This window comes from Pseudopipra pipra, chromosome W (genome assembly GCF_036250125.1).
Source record: "Pseudopipra pipra isolate bDixPip1 chromosome W, bDixPip1.hap1, whole genome shotgun sequence".
Lineage (NCBI taxonomy): Eukaryota > Metazoa > Chordata > Aves > Passeriformes > Pipridae > Pseudopipra > Pseudopipra pipra.
Window position 1 is genome coordinate 622,249 of NC_087580.1, and position 24,831 is coordinate 647,079.

The 24,831-nt window shown below is 56.3% G+C and overlaps 1 long non-coding RNA gene and 1 pseudogene across 4 annotated transcripts in view; one reads left to right on the top strand and one right to left on the bottom strand.

Annotated features, from left to right (window-relative positions):
- Positions 1-249: 249 nt before the first annotated feature.
- On the bottom strand, positions 250-17,482 carry LOC135404770 (zinc finger protein 135-like; annotated as a pseudogene).
- A 350-nt stretch (positions 17,483-17,832) lies between these two features.
- LOC135405804 (uncharacterized) overlaps positions 17,833-24,831 on the top strand; it is a 369,333-nt gene continuing 362,334 nt past the window's right edge. The window contains exons 1-3 of one of the 4 annotated variants that reach the window (XR_010426011.1): positions 17,838-18,069; positions 18,168-18,206; positions 18,561-18,779. This is a non-coding gene — a long non-coding RNA (uncharacterized LOC135405804). Of the gene's footprint in view, positions 18,070-18,167; positions 18,207-18,560; positions 18,780-24,831 lie in introns of those variants that run through there. The other 3 variants (XR_010426010.1, XR_010426013.1, XR_010426012.1) reach the window with 3 other exon arrangements.

Sequence of the window (24,831 nt, forward strand, 5' to 3'; positions counted from 1 at the left end):
GTCTTCTCTTTCTCATCAGATGTGCCAGTCCTTCTTCTTCTTCCAGGTTTGAACTCTATTCCAGCACCAGGTCTCTGCTAAACAGGGGTCACCAGGAACGTTGGTCACCAGGTCTGTGCCCAACGGGGGTCCCTGTGGATCATCCAACCCTGTGGATCATCCAACCCATCATCATGGGTCCTCCCATGGCTGATGGAGTTGGAGCAGCGGCCGAAGCTCTTCCCGCAGTCGGGGCACTCGGGGCTTCTCTTACCGGTGGGTCCGTTGGTGGGAGGTCAAGGAAGAGCTCCGGATGAAGCTCTTCCCACACTTCTCACACTTGTGGGGCCTCTCTCCGGTGTGGATGCGACGGTGCCTGCAGAGGGTGGACCTGGTTTTGAAGCTCTTCCCACATTCCCTACATGTGTAGGGTCTTTCCCCAGTGTGGACGTGCTGGTGGGTGAGGAGAGTGGAGCTGTCCCTGAAGCTCTTCCCACAATCCAAGCACTTGTAGGGCCGTTCTCCAGTGTGGATGTGCTGGTGGTTGCGGAGGGTGGAGCTCCGACTGAAGCTCTTCCCACATTCCTCACACCTGTATGGCTGTTCTCCAGTGTGGATGCGCCAGTGGGCGCAGAGGGTGGAGCTGTGCCTGAAGCTCTTCCCACATTCCCTACATGTGTAGGGCCGTTCCCCACTGTGGATGTGCTGGTGGCTGACAAGGTTGGTGCTCTTGTTGAAGCTCTTCCCACATTCCAAACACCTGAAGGGCTTTTCCCTGCTGGGAGGCTGCTCAGATACCACCAGCTCGCAGGTCCGCCTCAAGCTCCGGCCGCCTTCCCGGCACACGCTGGATCTTTCCTCCTCACAGCCCCCTGGGCTGGCTTTGCAGCCCCTCCTGCGGGGGCATCTCCGGCCCTTTTCCTCCCCGCTGCCTTCCTGCGCCGGGGAGCCCTTCAAAACGGCCTCTCCCACCAGGCTCTGCCGCCGGGATTTGTCCTCCGCGCTCTCCGGCCTCACCTCGGGGCCTGGGGCAGGAAGCAACAAGGACACGCAGGGGATTTACCTCCGTCCCACAGGGAAGCCCAAGGACATCCCCCCAACTCCGGCCACGGCAGGACGGCCACAAAAGACCGACCCAAAGGGGCACTGACTTCCTCCTCACCTGCCTGGGGGGCCCGCGGCATCTTCCTCTTCCTCGCAGCCTCCTCCTCCATCCACCCAAGCTTTGGGAAGCAGAAATCCTGCTGGAGGGGGAAAAACAAGGGGTAAGCGCGTTGCCCAAGTCCAGCTCTAGGACTCACCGGGCATCTTGTGTCCATAAAAATCCCCAAAACAACAACATTCAGCCCAAAATCCCCTCCCAGAATTCCCCATCTCTGCTCTCTGGGGTTAGGGGGGTCCCCCCTGTCTGGTCTGATGGCACTTCTGCCTGCATTGGGGGTCCCCCTTCTCCGGGCTGCCAGGGGTCCCGTGACTCCGGGGGGTTCCCACTCTCTGGGGTCCCCTTTAGTGTTGCCAGTGGGGTCCCAGGGCTCACTTCTCCCCACTCTGCCTCCCGGGGCCGGCCGGCCCTCCTCTCTCGCCTCCCACCCTCGCAAACCTCTTGGCGCTCTCGGCTCCCACCCCGCCTCAAGGTCCCCCCTCCTCTCCACACTCCAAGGCCTTCCCCCTCTCTGGGACCCCCGCTTAAGGGGCCCGGCGCTCCCTCTCTGCTCCCCCCCCCCCAGCATTCCGGGGGTCCCCCAGCTCCGGGATCGCCCCTCTCCGCTCTCCCCACTCCGCGGCTACCGGGGTTCCCCCCTGGCTCTCACGGGGGGCCCCCAAACCGCTCTCGCCCCCCCCGCCATTGCCGAGCGACCGCCAGGACCTTTTGGCTGCTCTTCTTTGTGCTCCCGCTCGGCTCCTCCCTCGGCTGGGCCGCCGCTTTTGGCGGGTTTCCTCCTCCGGGATCCGCCCCCTGCAGCCCTTCCCCCCCTGGCCCAGCCCCCTTGCCCCCCTTGGGCCCCCCTCGGGCCCCCCTTGGGCCCCCCTTGGGCCCCCCCTCTACCCCCCCCTTGCCCCCCCTTGCCCCCAAAGCCATGGCCTCCCGCGGCAGGAGCAGGGCTGGAGCTGGGGCAGGTCGGGATGGGGCAGCGCTGGGCTCTTGGCCGCTCCCGCCCGCACTCGGCCCCCGCCGCAGCCGCCACGGCCGGGACAGCGCGGGGGGGCCCGGCCTGGGCGCCCCCCCCTCCCCCCTGCCCAAATTGCCGTCCCGGGGGGCGCTGGGGGCGAGGGGGGGGCGCCGGTGGGCTCGAGGTGGGGAGCGCTGGGCGCTGCGGCTCTGCCGGCACACGGGGGAGTTACCCCCGCAGCCGGGGGGGCTCCCGGCACCCCCAGTGCCCAGAAAGGTCTCCCCACATTTGGGGTTTGGGGGGTCTGGGTGCGCTCTGAGCGGGTTAGGGGGTCCTTGTGGGTCTGTGGGGCAGTGTCGGGGGGTCCCGGCCCCTTTTTGGGAGCGCTGGGTGCCGTGTTGGGGTGCAGGTGCCCCCCCAGAGCCCCCCCAGAACGGGGTGACACGGGGGGAACTCCGGGTCGTCCCCATTCCTGATCCATCCTGGAGCAACCACGCTGGGGGCAACTGGGATCATACTGGGAGAGACTAGGACCACACTGGAGCTGACTGGGAGCATAATTGGTGTGACTGGGAGCATGCTGAGGTCGACTGGGAGAGACTGGCAGTGACAGGGATCATACTGGGAGGGACTGGAACTGTAGTGGGGTGACTGGGAGCAACTGGGACCATGCAGGGGGTAACTTGGATCGTACTCGGAGAGACTGGTATCGTACTGGGAGTGACTGGGATCATAGTGGGATGATACTGGGCCTGACTAAAAGTGAGTGAGATGATACTGGGGGTGATTGGGAGCATTTTGGAGGCAAGTGGGATCTCCTGGGAGTGGCTGGGAGTGACAGGGATGATACTGGGAGTGACTGGAAGCACAGTAGGGGTGAATGGGAGCAACTGGAACCACACTTGGGGCAACTGGGTTCATACTGGAAGCAACTGGGACAACCTTGGTGGCAACTGGGATCCTATTGGGAGTGACTGGGAGTGACTGGGATCATAGTGGGAGTGACCAGGACCATACTGGAACCATCCTGGGAGTGACTGTCAGTGACCAGGATCATACTGGGAGTGACTGGAACTACACAGAATGAAACTTGGAGCCAGTGGGGCCATGCTGGAAGTATAGTGGAACTGGGAGTAACTGGGAGTGACAGGGTGCATGCTGGAGGCAACTGGCATAGACTGGGAGTGACTGCGATTTTACTGATGGGAACTGGAAGCATCCTGGGGCAAGTGGCACTAACTGGGTATGACTGTGAGCATGCTGAGGGCAACTGGGATCTACTGGGAGAGTCTGCAACCATCCTGGGGGTGACTGGGACCACACCGGGAGTGACTTGGACTGGGAGCACCTGGGAGTGACTGGATGTACAAGGGGGCAACTGGGATTGACTGGGACCATGCTAGGGGAAGACTGGGACCATACTTGGATTGACTGGATCTGTGGTGGAGGCAACTGGGAGCAGCTTGGCCCATGCTGGGGTAACTGTGATTGTACTGGGATCATACAGGGATCATACTAGGATCATACTGGGAGCGACTGGGTCTCTGCTAGGTGCAATTGTGAGCAACTGGGATCACACTGGGAGGAACTGGGAGCAAGTGGGACCATGCTAGGGACAAGTGGGATCATACTGGGATCACAGTGGGAGCAGCTTGGCCCATGCTCGGGTGACTGGGGTCATACTGGGAGTGACTGGGAGCATTCTGAGGGCAGTTGAGACCATGCTGGTGCAACTGGGATATACTGGGAGCAAGTGGGATCATGCTGGAGGTGACTGGGATCATACTGGGAGCAACTAGGACCACACTGGGGGTGACTGGGAGTGGCTGTGAGCAACTGGGATCATGCTGGAAGCTACTGGAAATGACCGGGAGTGAGTGGGACCACACTGGGGGCAACTGGGATATAGTGGGAGACACCAGGACTGACTGGGATTATACTGGGACTGACTGGGAGCAACTGGGACCTTGCAGGGGGTAACTTGGATCCTACTAGGAGAGAATGGAATCAGACTGGGAGTGACTGAGATCGTGCTGGGATCAGACTGGGCGTGACTAAAAGTGACTGGGCCCATCCTGGGGGTGACTGGGCCCATCCTGGGGGTGACTGGACCCATCCTGGGGGTGACTGGGAGCCCCTGGGCCTGTGCTGGGAGCCCCTGGGCCCCCCTGGCTGGAACTGCTTTCCCTCCTGCAGGTTCTTGGCAAAGGCCCCAAAGCACAAACTCTGCTCCGAGCCCTCGGGGCGTTTCCTCCCTTTGGGCAGCAGCAGCTCCTGAGCCCTGAACAGGCTCCTGTCCCCTGCAAACACTTCACCTGCCTTTGACCTGTGAGCTCCCAGTGACTCACACATTTACTGAATGTTTAAACTCGGCTTTTTCTCTTATTTTTCTTCTTTTTTTGTCTTTCTTTCTTCTTTATCCTTTCTAAAATTCCCCCTCCCCTCTCTTTCCCTCCTCTCTCTGATCCCCTTCCCTCTCTCTGTCCTTTGTGCCGCAACCATGACCCAGTTGCTCCCAGTATGATCCCAGTCACTGACAGTCACTCCCAGGATGGTTCCAGTATGGTCCTGGTCACTCCTACTAGGATCCCAGTCACACCTAGTCACTCCCAATACAATCTCAGTTGCCCCCAAGGTGGTCCCAGTTGCTCCCAGTCCTCCCAGGATGGTTCCTTTCCCTCTCAGGGACTCCCAGTCTGAGTCCAGTATGGCCCCAGGCACTTTCAGTCACTGCCTGGAGGAGGCCATTTGCCCTTGCGTGGTCCCAGTTGCTCCCAGGATGATCCCACTATGAGTCCAGTCACCCCCAGTACGATCCCAGGAACTTGCAGACACTTCCAATACGAATCCAGTTTGATCCCAGTCATCCCCAGTATGGTTGCAGTGCCTCTCACATACTCCCAGGAGTATTGTAGTCACTCCCAGGATGATCCCTGTCAGTCCCAGTGTGGTCCCAGTATGAGCCCAGCAGGGGCCCAGCTGCTCCCAGTATGATCCCAGTTGCCCCGTGTGGTTGCTCCAGGATGGATCAGGAATGGGGACCCCTCTGTGCCCCCCCCTTGTGTCACCCTGTTCTGGGGGAGCTTTGGGGGGACATCTGCACCCCAACAGGGCATCCAACGCATCCCAAAGTGTGCAGGGACCCCCTTAAACCACCCCACAGCCCCCAAGGAACCCCCAAACCCACTCAGAGCCCACCCAGGACCCCACCTAACCCTTTTTTGGGGGGACTTTCATGGACTCTGGTGTTACTGGGAGCCCCCCCCGTTGCAGGTGAGGAGCTCTGTGGTGAGAGGGAGTGTTGGGAAGGGGGGGGTCGGTGAGTCAAATGGGATAAAAGGGGTGGTGGGACCCCAAACTGAGTGGGGGAGTGAGACCCCCCAAAAGTGGAGGTGGAGGGCGACTGAGGATTGGGGGATGAGGGGAAAGGGGTGGGAGAGGTCAGAAGAGTGGGGAAAAGGGGAGGGTGGGAGCCCCAAACTGAGCATGAGGGGGCTGGGATTGGGGGATGATGGGTAAGGGGTGGGAGAGGGGGAAAAAGTGGGGGTTGGGACCCCAAAACTGATCTGGGTGGGCTGGGAGTTGAGGGGAACCATGGAAAAATCATTGTCAGAGAGAAAACTGGGTGACCCGAGTCCTGGATGCTTTTAGGAAAGAAGTCTAAACATGTCTTGAAGAATGGAGGGGGGTGACCTTTTTATTCTTGACCTTTCCAGTTCTCCATTTGGGGGCAGGATGTCCTCTGGGCCAATGTTTTGTTCCCCTTGCAGTGAGTGCAGCCTCAGAGGGCTGAGCCCTCTCTGGCTGGGCTTGGCCTCTCCTGCAGAGACTCAGGCCTGGCTGGGCTGCCCCAGGCAGACGCTGCAGGAAGAAGAGCTCAGGCCGCCTGGCTCTGGTGTCCCTGGGGCTCAGCCTGTGCCCCATTGCTGTGCAGGGGCTGAGCCCCACCTCTGCCTCGGGGCCTTGGCCAAAGGGCTGGCAAGGAAGAGGCCCAGCAGCCGTGGGGCCTGCCCAGCTTTCCTCCTCCCTGGGGGCTCTCAGTCCTCCCCTGACACCGTGTGGGCCCAAGGCCTTGCTGGCTTCGGGCTCACGGCCCGCCGGCCCCATCCCAGCAGCCTGACCCCCCTCCTTCCCCTCTCTCCAGCCTCTCCTGCCTTTTCTGGCAAGGGGCCATCCAAGGAAAACCCCGCTTCTCAGCAATGGCACCTGTGGCACGGCTGCAAGGCTCGAGTGGGCCAGGCAAGAGCAGGAGCACCGAGAGCCTGAGGAGCCAGGAGATGCCCTGGCTGGGCATCGTGCTGCTGCGGGACGAGCTGACACCTCTGCACAGTCTCTGCCCGTCCCTGCCAGCCGACTTCTGCCCAGGCTCTGGGCACGGGGACGCAGCACTGACAGTTTTCAGCCACCGCACTGTTCCACAGAGGCTGTGATGTCACAAGGCCCTTGCCTGGCAGCCAGGAGATGGGCAACAAGGCAAGGACGGAGCCTCTGAGCCACCAGCACGCTGTCCCCAAAGGCTGGGCTGGCACAGAAGCCCAGAGTCCCTGAGGTTGGCAGAGACTTGTGAGATCAACCGGCGTCCAGCCTACGCCCCATCCCCAGCACGTCAAGCAGACCACGGCACTCAGTGCCATGGCCAGTCTTTGCTTAAACACCTCCAGGGACGGTGACTCCACCACCTCCCTGGGCAGCCCAAAAAGCTCTGAGGCGTCACACCTCTTCTTTTACAGTTCTATCACAACTTTTTATAAGTCAATCATATTATATTACGGAGCTCCACTTCTATGTTGGTTACGTACACCTTTTATGTACCTTTATGTACCTTTTATAAACCTTTTAATGTGTTAATAAAATCTCAGGGATCTTGCTTGGAATTTCCAGATCCAGGGACTGAGAGGATCTCCCTGAATAACACTTTCAGTGGGCACTGGAATCGTCAGGGTTTTGGAGCCCCTGAAGCATCAACAGATTTGTCCCTCCAAGGGGGTCCCAATTTGTTTCCAATGGTTCAGGAATACAAAATAAACCAAATACCTGTTTCCAAAACCAAATAAACCAAATACCAGTTCCAGAACCAAATAAACCAATGAGTCCAGACTCCCAAATTAATATCCAAAATCATGGCTGGGCTTCGCGAACGAAGATTTGGGAAGGGCTCTGCCCACATTTGCTACAAGCACACTGGTGGCTAAAGAGGCCAATGCGAGATAGACACGTCCAGTTGCAAAAGGCAGAGCAGAAAGACTCCTTGGATGGGATCGACAGGACACGGTTCTTTCTGCGTTGTCTTTTCTCCTCGATGGTGATCCTGCTGCGTTCTCAAAGGAAGCAGCAGCGTTAGAGATGGGGTGTGTCCAGACCTCCCGACTGGAGGCCAGAGTAGACCAGTGATGAAGATCAATGTGGCCAAGGCTCAGATGTTGTTTCAGGCAGTCCTTGTATCTCCTCTTCGGGGCTCCTCTCTTGCAGCAGCCGGTGGCAAGTTCACCACAGAGCACGATCTTAGGGAGGGGGTGGTTGGTCCTTCATCCTGGAGACGTGCCCTGCCCAGCACAGCTGTGTTCTCAGCAACATGGCCTCAATACTTGTGACTGCTGCCTGTTCTAGAACAGATGGATTGGTCACATCATCTGACCAGTGGATGTTTAGGATTGTATGGAGGCAGCGTTGATGGAAGCGTTCCAGGAGTTGCAGGTGGTGGCTGTAGATGACCCATGATTGGATCCATATAAGAGAGTAGACAGCACAATGGCTCTGTAAACACTGATCTTTGTGCTTTTCTTCGAGTGTTTATTTTGCCAAACTCTTTTATGGAGTTTTCCAAAAGCACTAAATGCCTTTGCTAACCTGTTGTCCATCTCTCCGTCAATCTCACCATCCGAGGAGATGAGGCTCCCTAGGTAATTAAACTGCTGGACTGATTTGAGCTCTGATTGGCCAATGGTGATGTGGAGATGATGGGGGACTTCCTGAGGTGCAGGTTGATGGAGAACTTCTGTCTTCTTTAAGCTGACTTCCAGCCCAAAGAGCTCAGCAGCCTCAGCAAAGCAGGATGTTAAATGCTGCAGAGCTGCTTCTGTGTGAGCGACGAGGGCGGCATCATCAGCATAAAGCAGCTCCCGGACAAGATGGTTTAAGGTCTTGGTGTGGGCCTTCAGTCGCCTTAGGTTGAAAGGGCTTCCATCAGTACGGTATCGGATGTAGATCCCGTCCTGATCATCGAGGTCTGCCGTGGCCCTTTGGAGCATCCTGCTGAAAAAGATTGTGAATAGGGTTGGTGTAAGAATGCAGCCTTGTTTCACACCACTGGTTATTAAAAAGGGCTCAGAAAGTGCATTGCCATATCTGACTTGGCCGTGCTGATCCTCATGGAGTGAGATGATCATTTTAAGGAACTTGGGGGGACAACCTAAACGTTCCAAAATCTGCCACAGACCTTTCCTGCTCACAGTATCGAAAGCCTTGGTGAGGTCAACAAAGGTTCCATAGAGACCTTTGTTCTGTTCCCTGCACTTCTCTTGCAGTTGTCTGAGAACAAATCCCATGTCTGTGGGGCTCCTGTTGGCTCTGAAACCACACTGGCTTTCAGGGAGAATTCCTTCTGCTATAGTGGATATTAATCTGTTCAAGAGTATTCTTGCCAGGATTTTGCCAGCAATGGGGAGCAGAGTAATACCCCGGTAATTTCAGCAGTCTGATTGTGCTGGTTTAAAGGTAAACCAGCAGGGGAAATGAACTCAACCCAAAGGAGAGATTATAAGTCAGAATAACAATTTAATAAAATAACACAATAAGTACAATTATACAGACAAACAGTTGGTTTTAACTCACAAAACCCAAATGTATAACCCAGCACCCTGGAGCATGAACAGAGTGGTGTTTGTTGGGCCCCCTGGGCCCAAAGTAAAGGGAGAGGGGAAAAAATACCTGTTGGTGAGAGTGGTGGTGCAGTCTGGTCAAGAGTGGTGGTTGCAGTTCGGTCGAGAGTGGTGATCTGCAGTCTGGTTGACAGTGGTGGTCGCAGTCTGACTGAAAAGTGGTGGTTGCAGTCTGGTTGAAGAGACATCGCTGACAGCACAGGCAGAGCAGTGACATCACAGGGACAGTGGTGACATCAGAGGGACATTGGTGACATCACAGGGACAGCAGTGACATCACAGAGAAAGTGGTGACATCACAGGCAGAGCTGTGACATCACAGGGACAGCAGTGACATCACAGAGACAGCGGTGACATCACAGGGACAGCGGTGACATCACAATAACAGCAGTGACATCACAGGGACAGTGGTGACATCAAAGGGACCTCGGTGACATCACAGGGACAGCAGTGACATCACAGGTACATCGGTGACATCCAGCGGACAGCAGTGAAATCACAGAGGCAGTGGTGACATCACAGAAACAGCAGTGACATCACAGAGACATTGGTGACATCACAGGGACAGCAGTGACATCACAGAGGCATTGGTGACATCACAGGGACAGTGGTGACATCACAGTCATAGCAGTGACATCACAGGCACAGCGATGACGTCACAAAGACATCCATGACATCACAGAGACATCAGCGACATCACAAAGACAACGGTGATGTCACAGGGACAGCGGTGACATCACAGGGTCAGTGGTGACATCAAAGCTACAGCGGTGACATCACAGAGATAGTAATGACATCACAGAGACAGCAGTGACATCACAGGGAAATTGGTGACATCACAGAGAAAGCGGTGAAATCACAAAGAGAGCAGTGACATCACAGGGACATCAATGACATCACAGAGACATCGGTGACATCACAGTGACAGCAGTGACATCACAATAAAAGCAGTGACATCACAGAGACAGCGGTGACATCACAGGGAAATCAGTGACATCACAGAGACATCAGTGACTTCACAGAGACAGCAGTGACATCAGAGACAATGGTGACATCACAGAGACAACAGTGACATCGCAGGGACAGCGGTGACATCACAAAGACAATGGTGACATCACAGAGACAGCAGTGACATCACAGGGACAGCAGTGACATCACAGGGACATCAATGATATCACAGAGACACCGGTGACATCACAAAGACAGCAGTGACATCACAGGGGCAGGAGTGACATCACAGAGACAGAGGTGACATCACAAAGACAACAGTGACATCACAGGGACAGCAGTGACATCACAGAGACAGCGGTGAAATCACAGACACAGCAGTGACATCACAGGGACATTAGTGACATCACAGAGACAGAGGTGATGTCACAAAGACAGCAGTGACATCACAAAGACAGCGGTGACGTCACAGAGACATCAGTGACATCACAGACACAGTAGTGACATCACAGCGACAGCAGTGACATAACAGGGACAATAGTGACATCACCAGGACAGCAGTGACATCACAGGGACATCGGTGACATCACAGGGACAGCAGTGACATCACAATAACAGCAGTGACATCACAGGGACAGCGGTGACATCACAGGGACAGCGGTGACATCACAATAACAGCAGTGACATCACAGGGACATCGGTGACATCACAGGGACAGCGGTGACATCACAGGGACAGCGGTGACATCACAAAGATATCAGTGACATCACAGAGACAGTGGTGACATCACATGGACAGTAGTGACATCACAGGGACATTGGTGACATCACAGAGATATCAGTGACATCACAGGGACTGCAGTGACATCACAGAGACAGCGGTGACATCACAGGTGATATCGGTGACATCACAGGGACAACAGTGACATCACAGGGACAGCAGTGACTATTACGACCCGTCCCAGGAAAAAGGCGGGGGGTAACTCAGGTTTTATCAATAATTCCCTTGGGGTGGATTAAAGTGAAATGACACTAAATAATCAGTGTCTGAAAACATATTGACAAGGTTTATTTTAACAATTTTGTACCAACAGGTATGCCAGCATTTTGGGGGCTGTCATATAACAAGGCCAACTTTTCGGGGGAGGAGAAAAATGTGTTGGGGAGAGAAAGACAGGGTGAGAGTAAGGGAGAGCAAGAAAAAAGAAAAGATGAGAGTGGTAAAAACGTATATAGTCACCGCCCACTGGATCCAGCCATGTAAAAAGCAATGGTCTGGATCCGCAGGCGGTGGGGGGAGAAGAAGGAAAAATCCCCCCCAAACCCCCAAAGTCACCAGTCAATATCCATATCCTTTGCACCTCCCCCAACGCGGGGAGTTGTTTTCATAGGGTGGTGTCCCCCTTTTTGGTGCGGAGTTCGTGTGGAGGGCGTGGTAAACTCGGCTCTTCCTGCCTTTTTGGGGGCTTGACATCTTCTGCACTGGAGGAGGGGGGATGGGCCCTGTTGCCCATCAGAAAGTCAAAAGCCTGCAAAAGTCTCTAAGAATGCATAAATCATTAACCGATCCAGTCTCTGACACTCCCCCAGAGCAGCGCTCGTGGGGAGATCTCTGCTCTCAACCTCCAGCAGTGACCTTGGGGGGTCCCCAGCCAAGGCAGGAATCTCCACACACCCCCCAAGAAGGGTTCTGTTGGAAGAACCTGCCCCTGGGAAAGGGGACTGGCCCTTTCTGGTAGAAACCCAGGGACTGACAGTCCTTGGACTCCAGGGCTTCCCTCACCATCAGGGGCTTCATTTGGGGTCAAACCAGTCTGGGTTCCAACATCTCCTGCCTTGTCCCGGCCCCCTCTCAGCTCAGCACTGACCCCTTTGCAAATGGGGCATTGTCTTGGGGCCATTGCAGGGGGGATGTCCTGCCCCAGTGTCCCAGTGTTCCTTTAATTGCCAGAGGCCCTGCAGTGTCCCAGTGGCCCCTTGATTCCATGACCTTCTGAAACACCTCAGGCTTCCTTTGGTTCCATGAGGCCCCCCTGTCACAAAGGCCCCTGGATTCCATGAATTCCGCAGTGTCACAAGGTTCCTTTTTTTCCATAGGGCCCTGCAGTGTCCCAGTTGTGCCTTGATTGCAGGAGTATCCAAATTCTCCCAGGGTTCCTTTGGTTTCAGGAGGTCCCACAGTGTCCCAGCGGCCCCTTCATTCCAGGCAGGCCCAGGGAGACGAAGGCAAAGACGGAGCCCCGACCCCCGTCAGCATCTTGGGGGGGCGGGGGGGCAGGACCCGGGAAACGACGGCGGCTGCTGGGAAGGGACTGGGACGGACTGGGATGGGCTGGGATGGACTGGGATGGACCGGGATGGACTGGGATGGACTGGGATGGACTGGGATGGGCTGGGATGGGCTGGGATGGACTGGGATGGACTGGGATGGACTGGGATGGGCTGGGATGGACTGGGATGGACTGGGATGGATTGGGATGCACTGGGATGGACCGGGATGGAGTGGGATGGACTGGGATGGACCGGGACACCAGGATACACCAGGACCAGGACTGGGACCCAGCAGGACCCCCGCCAGGAACAGGATCTGAGCACACTGGGTCCCTCCAGGACCAGAACTGGGGCAACAGGGATCATACTGGGAGCAACTGGGACCACACTGAGGGCTACTGGGAGCAACTGGAGGCCACATAGGATATAGTGGGAGTGCCTTGGAGTGACTGGGATCATACTGGTGGAAACTGGAATGTTACTGGGGCATCTGGGAGTGACTGGGAAGGACTATGAGCATGCTGAGGGCTCTACTGGGATATACTGGGAGTGTCTGCAACCATGGTGGGGGAAACTGGGACTGTACTGGGAGTGACTGGGACTACATGAAGGGGAATAAGGACTAGGCTGGGGGCAACTGGAAGGAATTGAGTGACTGGATTTACAAGAGAAGCAACTGGGATTGAGTGGGACTGTCAGGAGGGAAGACCGGGATCATACTTGGAGTGACTGGATCTGTGCTAGGGGCAACTGGGAGCAACTGGGACCATGCTGGGGAACACTGGGATCATACTGGGATCACGGTGGGAGAAGCTTGGCCCATGCTGGGAGCAACTGAGACCACACTGAGAGTGACTGGGGTCATACGGGGATCATATGAAGAGTGAGTGGGATCATGCAGGAGGTGATTGGGATCATACTGGGAGCAACTGGGAGTGCACTGGGGATGACTGGAAGTGGCTGTGAGCAACTGGGATCATGCTGGAAGCTTCTGGGGGCAACTGGGAATGAGTGGGACCACATGGAGGAAACTGGGAGCAACTGGGAGAGACCAGGAGTGACTGGGATCATCCTGGGACTGACTGGGCGCTGAATCTGAAAAATCAGCCCGAGAAACTGCTCAGAGACTTTTTTATCTTTAAGCAGCAAGGTATTTGTTTATTCAACGTTGGGAGCAAGCCAGCTCACGCTGGAGAAACTTGCTCCAAGGCTTCACACAAAATCAACATTTTTATACAATCTTCAGCTGGGATTAAATGCATATTCAAGTGATTCCAACATCTATCTCTGCATATTAATAACAGGAGGAGTATAGGTGGAGCTCAGGCGGGGCTTGGGGCGGTGCTTCTCTTGGCCCTCAATCCTGAGGGGACTTCCACTCTTCCTCCATGGCTCTGGGGGCTTCAACTCATCTTCCTCAGCTTGACCTTCCTTCTCTTCCATTGTTCTTGACCCGCTCACTGAAGCTTGGAAAAAGCCCTGGCTCCCGGCCTATTCCTCCTATTCCAATGTCTGCCTGATCCTGCTGTCTCTCTAATTTATCCCCTCTAGGCCTAGGACATGTTCCTGTACTATTCTCTGAAGCTTTGCTCCAGTCAGTAGAACAGCACGAGCACAGATGGTCTTGGCTGTTGGGAGCTTGTTAGCAGGCCCAAATTTCTTAGTGAACTCTTTTGGGCCTGGCCTCCTGTTTCACCAGGGACACAGCCCGGGCCCGGGTGTTCCCATTCCCATTCCACAGGTTTGCATTCCTGTTCCAGGTGTTCCCATTCCCATTCTAGTTGTTCCCATCCCATTCCAGATGTGCCCATTCCCATTCCAGGAGTTCCCATTCCCATTTCAGGTGTTCCCATTCCCATTCCACGTTTTCCAATTCCCATTCCAGGTGTTCCATTCCATTCTAGGTGTCCCCATTCCCATTCCTATTGTCCCTCGTCCCATTCCTGGTGTTCCCATCCCACTTCTGTTTTCCCCATTCCCAGTTCTTGGTGTTCCCATTCCCATTCCAGGGGTCTCCATTCCCATTCCTATTGTCCCCATTCCCATTCCAGGTGTTCCCATCCCACCTCTGTTTTCCCTATTCCCATTCCAAGTGCCCCCATTCCAATCCCAGATGTTCCCATTCCCATTCCTGGTGTCCCCAACCTGCTCCCAATGTTCCCATTCCCAATGTTCCCATTCCCAGCCCAGGTACCCCATTCCCATTCCTGATGTCCCCATTCCCATTCCAGGTGTTCCCATTCCAGGTGTTCCCATTCCAGGTGCCTCCATTCCAATTCCAAGTGTTCCCATTCCAGGTGCCTCCATTCCAATTCCAAGTGTTCCCATTCCAGGTGTCTCCATTTCAATTCCAGGTGTTCCCATTTCCATTCCTGGTGTCCCCATTTCCATTCCAGGTGTCTCCATTCCCATTCCAGGTGTTCCCATTCCAGGTGTCTCCATTTCAATTCCAGGTGTTCCCATTCCCATTCCTGGTGTCCCCATTTCCATTCCTGGTGTTCCCATTCCAGGTGTCTCTGTTCCAATTCCAGGTGTTCCCATTTCCATTCCTGGTGTCCCCATTTCCATTCCAGGTGTCTCCATTCCCATTCCAGGTGTTCCCATTCCAGGTGTCTCCATTTCAATTCCAGGTGTTCCCATTCCCATTCCTGGTGTCCCCATTTCCATTCCAGGTGTCCCCATTTCCATTCCAGGTGTTCCCATTCCCATTCCAGGTGTTCCCTCCCCATTCCACGTGTCCCCACTGCCATTCCTTCTGCCCCCATTCCCATTCCTAGTGTCCTCAGTCTGTTCCCAATGTCCCCATTCCCATTCCAGGTCTTCCCATTTCCATTCCTGGTGTTCCCATCCCATTGCTATTGTCCCAATCCCATTCTTTATGTCCCCATTCGCATTCCAGGCATTCTCATTCCCTTTCCAGGTGTTCCATCCCATTCCAGGTGTCACCACTGTCATTTCCCCTGCTGGTTTACCATTAAACCAGCACACCAGGTCTGTGCCTAACAGGGGTCCCTGTGGATCATCCAACGCGGGTCCTCCCATGGCTGATGGAGTTGGAGCAGCGGCCGAAGCTCTTCCCACAGTCGGGGCACTCGGGGCTTCTCTTACCGGTGGGTCCGTTGGTGGGAGGTCAAGGAAGAGCTCTGCGTGAAGCTCTTCCCACAATCTCGACAGTTGTAGGGCCTCTCCCTGATGTGGAGGTGATGGTGGGTGTAGAGGGTGGAGCTGTCCCACATTCCCTACACGTGTCGGGCTGTTCCCCAGTGTGGATGTGCTGGTGGCTGAGCAGCTTGGTGCTTGTGCTGAAGCTCTTCCCACATTCCAAGCACTTCTCGGGCCATTCCCTGGTGTGGATGCAACGGTGTTTGCAAAGGCTGGAGCTGTCCCTGAAGCTCTTCCCACACTCCGCACACGTGCAGGGCCTTCCCCACTGTGGATCATCTGGTGTCGGAGCAGGTTGGAGATCTGCCTGAAGCTCTTCCCACACTCCGCACACGTGTAGGGCCTTTCCCCACTGTGGATGCGTTGATGATTGTGGAGGGTGGATCTCTTCCTGAAGCTCTTCCCACACTCCGCACACGTGTAGGGCTGTTCCCCACTGTGGATGCGACGGTGGTTGCGGAGGGTGGAGCGGTCACTGAAACTCTTCCCACACTCCCCACATGTGTAGGGCTGTTCCCCACTGTGCATGCGACGGTGGGTGCGCAGGGTGGAGCGGACACTGAAGCTCTTCCCACATTCCTCACACGTGTAGGGCCTTTCCCCACTGTGGATCATCTGGTGTTGGAGCAGGTTGGAGCTCTGATTGAAGCTCTTTCCACACTCCCCACATGTGTAGGGCCGTTCCCCACTGTGGATGTACTGGTGCCTCTGGAGGTTGGTTCTCTTGCTGAAGCTCTTCCCACATTCCAAGCATCTGAAGGATTTCTCCCTGCTGGGAGGCTGCTCAGGGACCACCAGCTCGCAGCTCCGCCTCAAGCTCCGGCCGCCTTCCCGGCACACGCTGGCTCTTTCCTCCTCACAGCCCCCTGGGCTGGCTTTGCAGCCCCTCCTGCGGGGGCATCTCCGGCCCTTTTCCTCCCCGCTGCCTTCCTGCGCCGGGGAGCCCTTCAAAACGGCCTCTCCCACCAGGCTCTGCCGCCGGGATTTGTCCTCCGCGCTCTCCGGCCTCACCTCGGGGCCTGGGGCAGGAAGCAACAAGGACACGCTGGGGATTTGCCTCCGGTCCACAGGGAAGCCCAAGGACATCCCCCCAACTCCGGCCCCGGCAGGACGGCCACAAAAGACTGACCCAAAGGGGCACTGACTTCCTCCTCACCTGCCTGGGGGGCCCGCGGCATCTTCCTCTTCCTCGCAGTCTCCTCCTCCATCCGCCCAAGCTTTGGGAAGCAGAAATCCTGATGGGGGGGAAAAACAAGGGGTGAGCGCGTTGCCTTGGGGGTTCCTCCTGCCCAAGTCCAGCTCTAGGACTCACCGGGCAACTTGTGCCCATAAAAACCCCCAAAACAACAACATTCAGCCCAAAATCCCCTCCCAGAATTCCCCCTCTCTGCTCTCTGGGGTTAGGGGGGTCCCCCCTGTCTGGCCTGATGGCACTTCTGCCTGCACTGGGGGTTCCCCCTTCTCCAGGCTGCCGGGGGTCCTGCGGCTCTGGGGGGTTCCCACTCGCCGGGGTCCCCTTTAGTGTTGCCAGGGGGGTCCCAGGGCTCACTTCTCCCCACTCTGCCTCCCGGGGCCGGCCGGCCCTCCTCTCTTGCCTCCCACCCTCGCAAACCTCTTGGCGCTCTCGGCTCCCACCCCGCCTCAAGGCCCCCCCTCCTCTCCACACTCCAAGGCCTTCCCCCTCTCCGGGACCCCCGCTTAAGGGGCCCGGCGCTCCCTCTCTGCTCCCCCCCCTCCAGCATTCCGGGGGTCCCCCAGCTCCGGGATCGCCCCTCTCCGCTCTCCCCACTCCGCGGCTACCGGGGCTCCCCCCCGGCTCTCACGGGGGCCCCCAAACCGCTCTCGCCCCCCCCGCCATTGCCGAGCGACTGCCAGGACCTTTTGGCTGCTCTTCTTTGTGCTCCCGCTCGGCTCCTCCCTCGGCTGGGCCGCCGCTTTTGGCGGGTTTCCTCCTCCGGGATCCGCCCCCTGCAGCCCTTCCACCCCTGGCCCAGCCCCCTTGCCCTCCTTGGGCCCCCCTTGGGCCCCCCTTGGACCCCCCTTGGACCCCCTTGCCCAATAAGTCTGATTATACAGACAAGCAATTGCTTTTAATCCACAAAACCCAAATGTAGAACCCAGCACCCTGGGCCATGAACAAAGTGCTGTTCCTTGGCCCCCCCGAGTCCAAAATAAAGGGAGAGGGGAAAAATACCTGCTGGTGGGAGAGCTGTTGCAGTCTGGTCAAAAGTGGGGATTGCAGTCCAGTTGAGGGGGGTGGTCTCAGGTTGGTTGAGAGCGGTGAACTGCAGTCCTCCTCTGGATCCCACGAGTGGTAAAAAGGTTCTGAAACTCCAGGTTTATATATTCTCCAGTTCAGGCAGGAATGCCCAGTCCTCCCCTCAGAGCGGGGAATTCCATAAAAGGATGCTTAGTTCTTCCCTCAGAGCAGGGAATTCCATAAAAGGCTATGAGGATGCTCAGTCCAAAAAAGGATATGAGGATGCTCAGTCCATAAAAGGATATGAGGGTGCTCAGGACATCCCCCCCACCTCGCAGGCCTCTTCTGACAACAGTTCCTGGGAAAATGGCATGGAAGGCCATAGAATCCACAGTTTTGGGCTACACCCATCCAGTGAGGAATCGGTCCCAGCTGTTCTAACTAGGACACTGTGTCCCTCATCGCTGCCATCATCATCATCATCGGCCTCGTGGGAGTCAGTGTCTGGAAGCTCCGATCCGGTAACTCCTGGGATGGGGGTCGGGAAGGGGCACGGATCCGCCCGGCAGCATTCCGGGGATCCCGTGCCATGGGTGCTGATCCCGCTTTCTTTCCATAGGGAAGAGGGAGGGGAATGGATATGACCCCGCGCCCACCAGTGAGTCCCAGCAGCGTGTGTGGATCCAGATCCTCTGGGCAGGGATCCCAGGATGGATGCCGGGATTCCAGAGGGGAATGGGGGCCTAATGGCTGGAGCGGGATTAGAAGGGGATTCCAGCTCAGGGCAGGATTCCAGAGTGGGCTCAGGTGGAATTGTGGACTGGGATCAGGGCTGGATTCTGGAGTGGGATTGGCGTGGGATGGATGGAGTGGGATTGGGGTGGGATGGACGGAGCAGGATCAGGAGGCATTCCAGAACCGTTCCTCCTCTCCCTGGGCTCCACAACCGGCTCCATCCCTTTGGATGGGAACAGGGACATGGTGACTCATTTCCCCGCTCTCATCCCGGCAGGAATCACGGCCTGAGCGATCCTGGAGCTGGATCCGCCCCTTCCCTCTCCCTGCGGAAAGGCAGGAGCTGCTGGCAGAGCTCATCCCGCTGCTCCCACCCAGCCCGGCCCCCCTGTGGCTCTTCCCGATGGATCAACTTCCTGCTTTTTCCTGTGTGAAACTGTCAGAGACTGAAACAGTCAATGATTTCTGCATTCTGGGGTTGCCAGGAGGCTTTTGCGGCTTTGTGTCTCCCGGGATGGGGTGGGTTGGAGCGGAGCCGCAGGCGCTGGGGCAGGGGCAGTGGGGGGAGGGCGGCTCTCGGGGACACCACGGTGGCCGCGGGGAGGGCGGGGGGTCCTTTGTTCGGGGGCTTTTGGGGTTTGTCCGGGACCGGACAGAGCGGGAGCTGATTTTGGCCACCTTGTTCTCTTTTCCTGAGAGGAAGTTTTTTCCCCATGGGGACACCTCGTGGAGAGTGACCGAGAGAGAGAGAGAGAGAGAGAGAGAGAGAGAGAGAGAGAGAGAGAGAGAGAGAGAGAGAGAGAGAGAGCCCGACCCATCTGGGAGCGAGGTGTTCTGCTTTGGGGACTGCCCCTGGGAAAAGGGACTCCTTCACTGCTGGCTGCGAGCACACGGGGCTGCGAGAGCTTTGAACTGCTGGGACAGTTTCTCCCCCCCACCTGGGGATTTGGGACTTCGTTTTGTTTCTTCTGAAAGTTTTTGGTTGCACCATTTGTTGTTCAGATTTTGTTAATAAAAGGTTTCTTCTTTTCCACACTTCCACCTGAAGTCTCTTAATTTCTAAGTTGTAATCTTGTTAAACTAAGACCCAGTGCCCTCAGGGGGAGGAGGAGGAAAGGAGACCAAGAGGTACTGTGGCCATTGAAGCTGCAGAGGAACAACCTGTGCCAGCAACAGCTGCCCCTCTACAGGAGAAATCCAAGATCAAATCAGCTCAGTTAGTGAGGGATGAAGGGGAAGCAGAGCCCTCAGAAGAGGAGCAAGAGGCAGGGCCAGAGATAATCACCCGATCCCCATCCCCGGCTGAGCTGTGAGAGATGTGAAAAGATTTCAGCCTCCAGCTGGGAGAGTCCCTGCTGACCTGGCTGCTCCAGTGCTGGGATATCATGGCCCAGCATATGGAACTAGGTGGGAGTGCAGCCAGGCAACTGGGATCCCTGTCCTGGGATGTTGGGATTGACCAGGGGAGTGGGAAGAGGACAGAGAGGGGATGAGAGCCGGGTACAGGCTTGGGAATTGCCAGGAGAGCTTTTGAAAGGTGCGTAGGGGAAAGGGATGTCTAAGAACAAGTCCCTCAGGAGAGGGAAGCAGAGAGGCTGAGTTTTGACCCCAGCACTAGGGTGTGCAGGGCAGAACAGAGAATATGACCACATAAGATTCTCGTGTGTCCATCTTTGCAGTTCTGACAGGCACTGCTTGTCACAGCCTGTCCTCTCCATTCCAGAATAGGCCCTGGCAACCAAAGAACCAACACCCCACACCATAGTGCAGACCAACCCATGTGCTTTGGGCCCTTTTGTTGTCCTATCCATTCTGGCCTATCCTTTCCATTCTGGAATGGCCTCTGGAAACCAAAGAACCAAGCCCCCACCACATGACAGTTCAACCCCATCCCTGTGCCATGGGCTCCTTTGTGATGTCACAGCCTGTCCTCTCCATTCTGGAATAGCCCCTGGAAACCAAAGAACCAACACCTCACACCCCCACAGTGCAGCCCCACCTGTCTGCCACGGGACTCTTTGGGATGTCACGGCCTTTCCCCCAGGAAAAAAAGCCTGGAACCTTCAGGTATCAGATGCAGTTGGGGGGCCACCCTGGTCACTCCATGGGCAGCAAGAGCTTTCTGTCCTGACCCTTTTTGTCTGGCAGGAATCTTCATCTGTGTTCAATTTGGGCAGTCAGACTGGCAATTTCAGCACAGGGCTCCTGCAAGTGAACGACAGCCCTTCCCTCCAGGAAAGAAACCCCTTACCCTCGGTCTCTTCTCCTGTTCCTTAAAACACAACCTGCAGGGGAGCTTTCTGGGATCTCTTACCTCGGGAATTGGGAAGACAGACCCACTCCCATGTTTAACAGCTCAGGCAAAATCACCCTTTGAACACCTTTCCCAACTTACTCCAACCTTTCCCAAATCCCAGATTTTACAGGTGTCCTGTAATTATGGCCCAATCTCACCCAAGCCCACAAACCATGACAGAAACCTCTCAGCCTCACGCTGCATCCTTCCCATTGCTGTGCCTTATGTGCAGGCAAAAGGCCTTAAAATCAAGGACCCAAAATTCATGGCCTGTTCTTTTTCCCAGAAAAGAAGGCGTGGTGAACTCTCCAGACCAGGGAACTGCAAGATCTCCCCAAAACTCCTTTGGCACACGCTGCAGGGCCAACGATTCCTCTGCTCTGCCCTGTCGGCGCTGCTTTGTCTCATCTGGGTCCCCAGAAAGTGTCAGTGAAAGCCGGGGAATAAAATCTCTGAGCAGTTGGTTGGGTTCCAGAGGTGACTCTACTTTATTCAGCACTGAAGGGACACAGGAATTGCTCTCTAACACCTGTACATCAGTTCTCAAAACTCTTAAAAATTTCTACATTTTAGCAGACAAAAGAATTCTTGTCCCTTGGCTTACCAGTTCTCTGCAGGAATTCTTATTCTCTCTTCCATTGGCTCTCGATTTCTCACTTTGCATGATACTTAGTCCACAGTTTTTTGTCCTTTTCTTGTCTTTTCCCTGGATAGAGAGAGCGTCAGTAACTGTCTGTGTTAGTTTTGTCTTTGTCTCTGGTTTCTCTAAGGGTCTTAGTGGTTTAGAAATTCGGTTTTCATGGTGTCCAGGTCTCAAAAATAGATTTCTCTGCCAGGTCTCTGACCACTGAAATATGGCAGGTCTTAAACTTTTACTTTGTTTTTCTAACAAATGGCCATGGCCCAGAACTTGTCCATCATCCATTGTCTATTGCCCCCATTCAATCTCCTGCCAGCAGTTTCTCCCCACTGCTGGGTTGGCTCCTTTGTCAAGCACTAGAACTTGTTGGGTAACAGGCCCAGTCCTGTTGCCTATTTTTCGTGGGGATGTGCAGGAGGGCATTGAGTCTTCCAGGAGCAAATTGGCAGAGGACCCCAAGCTGGCTTGCAGTGTGGATGTGCTGGAGGGCAGGAAGGCTGTGCAGAGGGACCTGGACAGGCTGGACCTCTGGGCCGAGCCCGTGGGCATGAGGTTCAAGAGTGCCTTTGGTGCCTTTGGGGCCTCTGGCCACAAGAACCCCCTACAACTCCAGGCCGGGGGCAGAGGAGCTGCAAAGGGTCCCCGTGGGAGAGGCCCTGGGGGTGCTGGTGGACAGAGGCTGAACCTGAGCCAGCGGGTGCCCGGGTGGGCAAGAAGGCCAAGGGCAGGCTGGCCTGGATCAGAAAGAGTGTGGCAGCAGGAGCAGGGCAATGATGCTTCTGCTGGACTGGGCACTGGTGAGGCCACTGCTGGAGTGCTGTGTCCAGCTCTGGGCCCCTCAATTCAGGGAGAACCTTGAGGGGCTGGAGTGGGTGGAGAGCAGGGCAATGGAGCTGGGCAAGGGTCTGCAGTGCATGGCCTGTGAGGAGCAGTTGAGGGAGCTGGGCTTCTCCAGCCTGGAGAAGAGGAGGCTCGGGGCTGACCTTCTCCCTGTCCACAACTTCCTGACAGGAGGCTGGAGCCAGGTGGGGGTCAGCCCCTTCTCCAAGGCAACAGGCGATAGGACAAGAGGACACGAGGACCTGCCTGTCAGGGGCTGTTTGTCAGGGACAGGAGCAGGACTTTTTGGAGAGAAACAGGGATTAGGTATTAAAATGGGCTGCCCAGGGAGGTGGTGGAGTCAGCGTCCCTGGAGGTGTTTAAGCAAAGACTGGCCATGGCACTGAGTGCCGTGGTCTGCTTGACGTGCTGGGGATGGGGCGTAGGCTGGACCCCGGTTGATCTCCCAAGTCTCTGCCAAGCTCAGGGACTCTGGGCTTCTGTGCCAGCCCAGCCTTTGGGGACAGCGTGCTGGTGGCTCAGAGGCTCCATCCTTGCCTTGCCTTGCCCATCTCCTGGCTGCCAGGCAAGGGCCTTGTGACATCACAGCCTCTGTGGAACAGCGCGGTGGCTGAAAACTGTCAGTGCTGCGTCCCTGTGCCCAGAGCCTGGGCAGAAGTCGGCTGGCAGGGACGGGCAGAGACTGTGCAGAGGTGTCAGCTCGTCCCGCAGCAGCACGATGCCCAGCCAGGGCATCTCCTGGTTCCTCAGGCTCTCGGTGCTCCTGCTCTTGCCTGGCCCACTCGAGCCTTGCAGCCGTGCCACAGGTGCCATTGCTGAGAACCGGGGTTTTCCTTGGATGGCCCCTTGCCAGAAAAGGCAGGAGAGGCTGGAGAGAGGGGAAGGAGGGGGGTCAGGCCGCTGGGATGGTGCCGGCGGGCCGTGAGCCCGAAGCCAGCAAGGCCTTGGGCCCACACGGTGTCAGGGGAGGACTGAGAGCCCCCAGGGAGGAGGAAAGCTGGGCAGGCCCCAAGGCTGCTGGGCCTCTTCCTTGCCAGCCCTTTGGCCAAGGCCCCGAGGCAGAGGTGGGGCTCAGCCCCTGCACAGCAATGGGGCACAGGCTGAGCCCCAGGGACACCAGAGCCAGGCGGCCTGAGCTCTTCTTCCTGCAGCGTCTGCCTGGGGCAGCCCAGCCAGGCCTGAGTCTCTGCAGGAGAGGCCAAGCCCAGCCAGAGAGGGCTCAGCCCTCTGAGGCTGCACTCACTGCAAAGGGAACAAAACATTGGCCCAGAGGACATCCTGCCCCCAAATGGAGAACTGGAGAGGTCAAGAATAAAAAAGTCATCCCCCTCCATTCTTCAAGAAATGTTCAGACCTCTTTCCTAAAAGCATCCAGGACTCGGGTCACCCAGTTTTCTCTCTGACAAGGCTTTGCAGGGGCTGCTTGGGAAAGGGAAGCCCTGGGGCCCCAGTGCAGATGGGTGAGGCTGCACTCTGGGGGGTCGGCCTTTGGCTCTTGGCTTCCAGGGGCCACCAGGAGTCAGTGAGCTGGGCTGGGGACGAGGGGCAGGACTGGCTGGGATTGCCTCTGGGGCCTGGCCCAGAAAATGGAAGTGTCCCCATGGGGCAGCTGGAAAGGGCCCAGGAAGGAACTGCTGCCCCAACGCAGGCTGTGGGCCAGCTCTCTGCAAGAGAAGTTGAGGGCTCTGAGGCAGAGAGGGGATAAGAGCCGGGTACAGGCTTGGGAATTGCCGGGTGGAGAAAGGGATGTCTAAGAACAAGTCCCTCAGGAGAGGAAAGCAGAGAGGCTGTGTTTTGACCCCAGCACAAGGGTCTGCAGGGCAGAGCAGAGAATATCCCCCACGTGAGATTGTCGTGCATCCCTCCTTGCAGTTCTGACAGGCACTTCTCTTCAAAGGTTGTTCTGTGAGCGTCTTTCTGTTCTTTCCAGGTGGGATGCAAGCGGTGGGGTGGGCTTTGGGCACTGGGGGGCAGAGGAGCCAGGTGAGTATTTTCCTGCCAGTCTGAATCAGATGTTCATTCTGGTGGGCTGTATCCTTGGTGAATCTATGCACATCCCTTGGCATTTGGGTTTTTTTCTGGTGGTACACAACCTGAGAAGCATCAGCAGAATGGGAAGGAGGTCCTTGCAGGAAGAGGTCAGTGTAAAGGAAGCTGAGAGGGGAGCTTTGGTGAGAATGTGGAACTCTGAGGGGATCCCTCAGTTTGTGCCTTTGCCTCTGTGATGCTGAAAAACCCGGTCCGAAGAACTGCTCAGAGAGTTTTGGATCTTTTGAACAGCAAAGGGATTTATTGCCAACGTCGGGAGCGAGTGTGGTTTGCACCACAGAGAACTTGCTCAAAGGGTTCACAGAAAATCAGAGGTTTTATACAACTTTCATATGTGATTAAATGTGATAAATCATATTCATGCGATTACATCTGTCTATACGTATTAATAATGGGCAGAGCTCAGGAAGAGCTTCTCTTGGCCCTCAATGCTCAGAGGGGTTTAGGTGAGTCTGGGGTCTCTGCTCCTCTTCATCAGTTCCCAGTGTCCCCATCCTTGTCCCTGATGTTCCCACTCCATTCCTGGTGCTCTCCTTCCCAGTGTGACCATCCCATTCCTGATGTCCCCATTCCTAGTCCCTGGTGTCTCCAACCTGCTGCCAATGTCCCTGTTCCCATTCCTGGTGTCCCTATTCCCAGTTCCTGCTGTCCCCAACCTGCTCCCAATGTCTCCATTGCTATTCCTGGCGTCTCCATCCCATTCCTGATGTCCCCAGCCTGCTC